General features: G+C 37.1%; 1 protein-coding gene across 1 annotated transcript in view; it reads left to right on the top strand.

The window, feature by feature from the left end:
• The first annotated feature begins 2,874 nt into the window (after positions 1–2,874).
• Positions 2,875–7,571, top strand: part of LOC139168063 (phospholipid scramblase 1-like) — a 52,155-nt gene continuing 47,458 nt past the window's right edge. The window contains exon 1 of the mRNA XM_070753382.1: positions 2,875–5,413. The gene's annotated coding sequence lies outside the window, so the exon portion shown is untranslated. The remainder of the gene's footprint in view (positions 5,414–7,571) is intronic.

Here is a 7,571-nt window from a genome sequence, read left to right as displayed (position 1 = left end):
GAGAGCAAAATGTTTACAAAACAGTGATCTAGATAGGTCTCTACAGCAACCTGGAAAGTAGGGACAAATAAACAACAAAATATGAAATATTTCTGCCTTTTCCATAAAACCAGGATTTTTACTATAGGGAGTCCTTAACTTATAACCAGTCATGACAGCCTTGAATAGGATGCTCTATTATCCATAAATGCTTCTGACAATTGTAAAATGTTGCTTCCACCACAGTCTGTTGCTTACTCAAAACTTTTCTTCCTTTCACTGTCCCTTTTTCGATGTCTTTTATTACTGTTGACCATCTCGTTTTCTCCCATTATTATTATTATTATTTATTTTACAGATTTATGGGCTGTTCCAACTTTTAGTGAGTGGGTTAGTACCACTGCTACCTGTACTAGCACAATTTTTGCTTTGGGACAGAAATGCTTGAAAAGGACAACAAAAGTTCAATATTTTATAAATATTGTCCTTTTCTCTAGCTTAAATCGCTAAGAAAGAAAATTCAGATAGGGACAGATAGACGTATACTTTTCTTATCACTTGGTACATTTTTTGCATACTCTAAATCTTGGAGTTATATCATGATCTCCCACTGGAGTTGAAACAACTAATGTGACCATTAAGTGTTCTTCAGGATTAAATATTGTTTTTAATTATTTATGGTACATTCCACATATTTTTCGATTGTTTATTGTTAGATTATCCTTCTAGTTAATAAATTTAATATGACTAAATTTTTTATTCATAGTTTTACTTTTGGATGTTTAGAAAGCATAGGCCAATTTACTGTACAGGACCCAGCAGAATTAATACTGTAAAGGTCACAGTTTATAATAATGTATATAAAATTGATTTGTAAATAAAAATATGATATCTAGTCACCTTTTGAACCAACTAACAAGCAAAGCAAGAAAATTTTGCTTACTGTGGCTTTTAATTGCATCTGAAAAAAATTATATTTTATTGCCTCGACTGCAAAAGAAATACCGGTAGTTACATATTTGAAGATTATTACATTCTTCTCCAATTAGGTTACTGTATATTTCTTTCATGAAATGCAACATGTTGCAATATTACAGATAAGTTGTCACAAGGATTATTCTCTCCTGTCACAACGTAATAATTGTAAATAATTAAGGCTTCCTTTGTAAGCTATTGAAAGTGTAATTACTTCAACCTATTACAAGGAATTCTTTTAAAAATTGCTTCAGTTCTCGTTTCCCACAAGATTTTTCTGGGTCATATCTGTCAATCTACAGATCAACAATAAATGCTATTTTTTTTTGTTGGGTTACCAGTTAGTTTATACAAAGCATTATGAGCCAGGGTGGTATAAGCCGAGGTGGCGCAGCAGGTAGAGTACTGTACTGCAGGCCACTGAAGCTGACTGTAGATCTGAAGGTCAGCAGTTCAAATCTCATCACCGGTTCAAGGTTGACTCAGCCTTCCGTCCTTCTGAGGTGGGTAAAATGAGGACCCAGATTGTGGGGGCAATACGCTGGCTCTGTTAAAAAGTGCTATTGCTAACATGTTGTAAGCCACCCTGAGTCTAAGGAGAAGGGCGGCATAAAAATTGAATAAATAAATAAATTACACAGCATGATGATGTAGAGAAACTAGCCCTAAAATCAAGCCGTAGCAGAAAATGAAGCCATAGCAGATCATTGCTCAACTGTCCCAAGAGGAACACCAAGTCTAGAGTCTGCTGCTCCTTGTGAATCAGGCCCTGAATTACCTGGGTCAGATGCATGGTTGCCATGGAAGCCATGAACCTCTGAGCCAATCCAGAGGATTTGCCGAGCAACGGCACATTGAAGTCTGCCAAGACTATAAATCTCGACTGCCAATCTGGCTACCTTCTTGAGTAGTGGAGCCAGGGCTGTTGCAACATAGCTGGGAGGCTGGTACATGAGCAACAACCCCACCTGGACCCCTAGGTTCAACTTCACAAGGAGGAACTCACAACCTGATATCTTGGGACCAGAGAGGCTGTGTAGGCTGACGATCTTCTAGGCCATAATAGCCACTCCTCTCCCCCTTCTCTTGGGTCACAGCTGATGCATACCTGAAACCTGGTTGGGCACATATCCAAGAGGAACACCTCCCTTGGGACCCAGCCAGGTCTCAGTCACACACACCAGTTCAGCCGCCTCATCCAAAACTAAATTCTGGATGAGGGGAGTTTTATTATTTACCTACCTCACATTGAGTAGCAGCAGCTGGAGCCCAGGGCTTATTGTATATCTTTCCATAAATAACAGCTGCCTTGTCTCCAAAATTCATATGCCTAATTTGAGAACCGAAACACTTCAGTCCATCCAAGAATACTGGAAGTGGAAGAAAAGGATTATGACTTTTTGTAGACCACAAAAGTAACAACAGGTGGACAACATACCTGTAAGTCCTATTATTGTCATAGCCCGAATCCAGCATTGTGTTCACTTATCTTTCTGCTCTTTCAGACCTGGTTTCTTGGTGCTCATCCTTTCTCTGCCCTCCTTGTTCTCTGTTTGTGAAAAAGAAAAACGGTTGCAGTGTCTTGTACAGTGGAGCATTTTAAACTGTAAAGAAACAAAGCTGAAGTCAAGCCGGGACCTCCTTCCCCTGAATACCTGTAGCCGAAACTAAATCATCATATAAACTGGATTTTCACTTGCTTCTTTTCTGATTTTTCAGGCACACATAATCATTATATCAAAAAGGAAACTGGAAAATAGCTTAGCTTAGCTGGCAAGACTAATTAAATCAGTTTCTTCCTCTAAGATGTGAGATTCCAGGCACTTCTTCCTCTCCAGAATGAGAGGAAGCAGTAAGAGGAAGTAGTACTAATGTTTAGTAGTGTCCCATTTGCTATTATAGTTCTGTCTGACTCAGATTGACTCTTCCATCCTTTCAAGGTGGGTAAAATGAGGACCCAGGTTTTGGGGGGCAATATGCTGACTTTGTAAACTGCTTAGAGAGGGCTGTAAAAGCATCTTACTTCTAGTGCTAATATTTGAATGCAACCGTGTCTGAAATTGTTGGCTCTTAAACTCTAAGGCTCAAGGTGAGTGTTGGGGTTTTATAAGAAGCATGCTGCTTTGAGAAGAAAGAAAGTAAAGGTTGCCTGGTGGAAAACTTAAGGGGGAAAAAAGGTCTCTGAGCTGTGTAGCCTCAGTTCCACCTTTTGTAATTATTGTGAATGGATAAGGGAAGGAGTTTGCTGTTTTGGGGGGAAAGGGTTGCGGCATCCTTTTATGCATCTCAGGTTAGTGCAATACATGGAATAAATTAATCACCATTTTCCTTTGTATTTTTGCAATGGGATGTACAGACTTAATAAACTATAACAATGTTTTGCTTGTGTTGTGGTTAGCTCTGGCCCAGCTCCTGCCCCAAGGACTGTGGATGTGGGGGAGACATCCACCTGTTTTGCCCCCGGTGGAATCTGCTGATGAAGGCTCCTCTGACCAAGAAGACATGAGTGACAGGGAGGAGGAGAGTGTGGCAGACAGCTCAGAAGGAGATCAATTATTGAGCTCCTTCTTGGATTCAGAACAAGAGTTAATGATACAGCCATGCATGCAGCGATGCATAGGCAACAACAACTGAGAGATTATTATCAAAGAATATGAGGCCACCTGTGGTTGGGTGGGGATGTGGTAATTAGTGAGGCTGCTATAAATAGCAGCCTGTGGGTTTGGCCATTGTGGAGGATTATATGATCATTGTGTTTCATGACTGCTTTTCTGACTTTGATCTTTGTGTGCTGATTTTTCCCCGCTTTGAAACTAACCCAGAGCAAAGTGTGTTTCACTTTGTGAAAGAAAAGGGACTGTGAATTGCCTCACAGCTGCAAGCTAAGTATCACTGAACTGATAAGGGACTTGTACAAATTACCAATTTGTTTGGAGACAAGTGCTCTTTGCTATACAAAAAGAGTGCTCTGTTTATTTGCATTTTTGGTATAAAGAACATTGTTTTGAATTTTCAAACGTGTGTGTGTCTGAAATTGCATCTGTGCATTTTTGGGAGGATTCTACCAGAGAGCTCAACAGAACAATAAATGACATTGAATTATTAGCTTTGGTATTGATTTCCCTTAGGGCTTGAACTCTTTGGGATATTAAGGCAGCTAGTGCCTCTAGCTATCTTGGATTACAGGCCTTAGAAAACCAATACCAAGTGGACAATGGCCAACTTTTTGTAGTTGCGGTGAAAAATATTCAGAAGGTCTTTCTTTCTCTCCCATCCGTCCGCCCACTCACCCAAAAATACGTGTACATGATCACCAAGATTTTATTTAGCCTTCACTATTAGAGCAGCTGCTTCAGACTGAAAACCTTTTCATTGTTATTTTGTTGACTCATAATTGAAATCTTTAAGAAATTATTCTTCCCTGGTGTTTTGAGTAGCATCTACCTGCTGGATAGCATTCTCTCTTAATTTTTCATCATGCTTTTGTATGGCTTTCCACACCTTGGATTACTGAATTAACGTAACTCTATTGAACAATGCATTGAACCTGAAAGAAGTTATATGAAACCTGAGGTACAAAACTAGTTAGAAATATTTAAAGCTTGCATGTTTGGCAAATTTGATGTATGATTCTTATGGACAATTTGGTTCACTTATAATTTGGCCCTTTACCATTGTTATCAAGAAAACAAAAGTATCTGGATATCACCCAGAATCAAGATTGACCAAAAGGGGAATTCTTTACCTCTCTCTTTCCCCCACATCAATAATCCCAGGTTAAAAGATATGGTTTCTGCCTCTTTCTAAGAATAAAACACACACAATATCAGAGGGACCCTTCCTTTTTCTTATATTGTTGAAATTATATTTTGTGCAATTTTATCCAGTTGTTCTTTTGAAGATGTATGAGTACTCTTAATAGCAGCACATCAACTGCAACATCAGATAGATTGTATTTGGGTGGATGCAGCAGAGTTAAATTTAGTCATTTCAGAGTCAAGTAAATTACCAATTCTCCCCATCCAACAAAATGAATTCTCCCCACCCAACATAAAACCACTGATTTCCTAAACCATTCGAGAAAATAATGCAGAGCAGATCAGGAGCAAAGTAATGAGACTAAAATCTGAAAAATAATTTATATAATTTTTATAACCTCCAACCATGCATTTACATAATATCATACAATATAACATAGAAAATTGTGTTTCTTATTTGATAGACCAATGCAAATATTTTAACTAAAGTTTTATCAGAAACTTTTGAAATGTTTGGTTATCATTTGCATTTTAGAAAACAATTTGCTTATGATCTCATTTTTAAATTTAGCAGTTCAACCTAATACAGTATATTGTCTTATGGAGCTCTTGAAGCTGCCAGTATGCCTACTACCGTTGAACCTGTGGTTTGGATGCCGGCCCCACCAGTTCCTTCCAAATGCCCACCTGTATTGGAAAAGGTATGTTTTTCTTGCGATCCTTTACCTGATCAGAACAGAAGATTATGAGATTCTAATTCTTTCCCCTATTTAATAGCCTCTAATTATACTGGCCTATACTTTCTCTAGTCCCTGGCCAGCAAATTTGGAAATTTCCAACAAGCCCACATCATAATGATTTATTTCTCTTGCATCCTTATAATTTAGTGAATTAATATGATTCTACTGAAGAATGATTAAATAAGTTCACTGAATAGTGAATTAAACAGATGTATTAATAATTCTATTAATCAATTATAATTTATATTTATCTTAATTTATCATTTAATCTAAAACTTTAACATTTTATATTTAATGAAAATCTATTCAATACAGAGGAAAAATAGTAAGGCATCTTTTCATATATGCTGAATATGAAATAATTATAATCATCATTTAAAATATTTATTTTTACCATTATAATAGAAGGATTATGCAGTAGTGGTTAAAAAAGTAATGTTATATTTTGACGATCATTAAAAAATAAAAAATTTAGTTTGTAAAATGTAGCTTTAGGACTAAAATTTGAAGTCATTAGAATTAAAATTCAAGTCCAATTCTCTTCAAACATTACCAAAAAGCATTGATTTGATTTGATTTGATTTGATTTGATTTGATTTGATTTGATTTGATTTGATTTGATTTGATTTTTACGCCGCCCCTCTCTGTAGACTCGGGATGGCTAACAACAGTAAAAAGACAATATGAACAAATCTAATATTAAAAGTAAGGTAAAAAACCCCAATTTAAGAAACCAATCATACATACAGACATACCATGCCTAAATTTTATAAGTCTAGGGGGAAGGGAATATCTCAATTCCCCCATGCCTGACGACAGAGGTGGGTTTTAAGGAGCTTACGAAAGGCAAGGAGGGTGGGAGCAACTCTGATATCTGGGGGGAGTTGGTTCCAGAGGGTCGGGGCCGCCACAGAGAAGGCTCTTCCCCTGGGTCCCGCCAAATGACATTGTTTAGTTGACGGGACCCGGAGAAGGCCAACTCTGTAGGACCTAACTGGTTGCTGGGATTCGTGCGGCAGAAGACAGTCCCGGATATATTCTGGTCCGATGCCATGAAGGGCTTTATAGGTCATAACCAACACTTTGGAAGAGTATTAAGTAGCCACTTGTAAAACTGCAATCAGTTAAATAGATAAATTTGGCTCAAGTATAAGCATATTCTGGAGTGACATTATCACCAAAAACATGGGATTGTACTTAAACATTATCTGGAAATGCAGCTTCCTTTTATAAATTAAACAAGACTTCCAGGTATTGTTAAGACTAAAACCCTACAAGTTTGGTGTTGGCTTAAAACCAACCTTTGCTTTAGCACTTCATGCCATAAATATTAGAAGACACAAGAGAATACTGAAGATTATTTAGAAAGAGAACATCTCCAGAAGATGTTACTGATATATATAATTTAATCAAGAGTAATCATGAGTTTATTTCATCTCTTATATTATTTCCATGGATTGTTTGGAAAACTCAAAGGGGAAAAAATGTAAATATTATTTTCTTCACAAAAATCTCTGATTCGTGACTGGCCTTTATGAACAAAAATTGCTCTCCTTTTCGATGATGAGTAGTTTGGCTCCAATTTACTATTTTATAAAGGATTGTCGGAGAAATCAATATAGGAGAATAAAATATCACCACATCACTTAAATGAGCCATTTAATTTAGCAAAGAAAATTGGCACAACATTGTAAGTTTCACCCTGAGTGAAAACAGCATCTAGAGTGAAAATGACAGTTAGTCTCAAGACTTTCATTTACCAGAAAATAAATTAGGAAAGTTATGGCCCATCAACCCTTTCAACTGTTCAAGATATATTTATCACCCAATCATACCTTGGCCTTTTTTCTTCCAAGGGCACAAGTGTAGCCTGCTATCACATAGCATTTTTATTTTCTAAGAACGTTTTCAGGAAGTTGTGTTCTGACAGTTCTTTTTGTAATGAAAGTTGATACTAGGGACTTAAGGATGCCAGCTTCCTGTTTACTGATTTTTAAATGAAATTACTGATTTTTTTTTTAAAGACCCAGCAATGGATCTGATGAATATCAAGGGAGCAATTGTAGCAGGAAAGGTTTTCTCCCAGTTTGGGCTGGTTTGCCTGAACGGGTAGTGATCT

The sequence above is a fragment of the Erythrolamprus reginae genome, chromosome 5, assembly GCF_031021105.1.
Source record: "Erythrolamprus reginae isolate rEryReg1 chromosome 5, rEryReg1.hap1, whole genome shotgun sequence".
Lineage (NCBI taxonomy): Eukaryota > Metazoa > Chordata > Lepidosauria > Squamata > Dipsadidae > Erythrolamprus > Erythrolamprus reginae.
The sequence above is the reverse complement of the archived record's forward strand: the minus strand, read 5'-3'. Positions and strand labels throughout refer to the sequence as shown.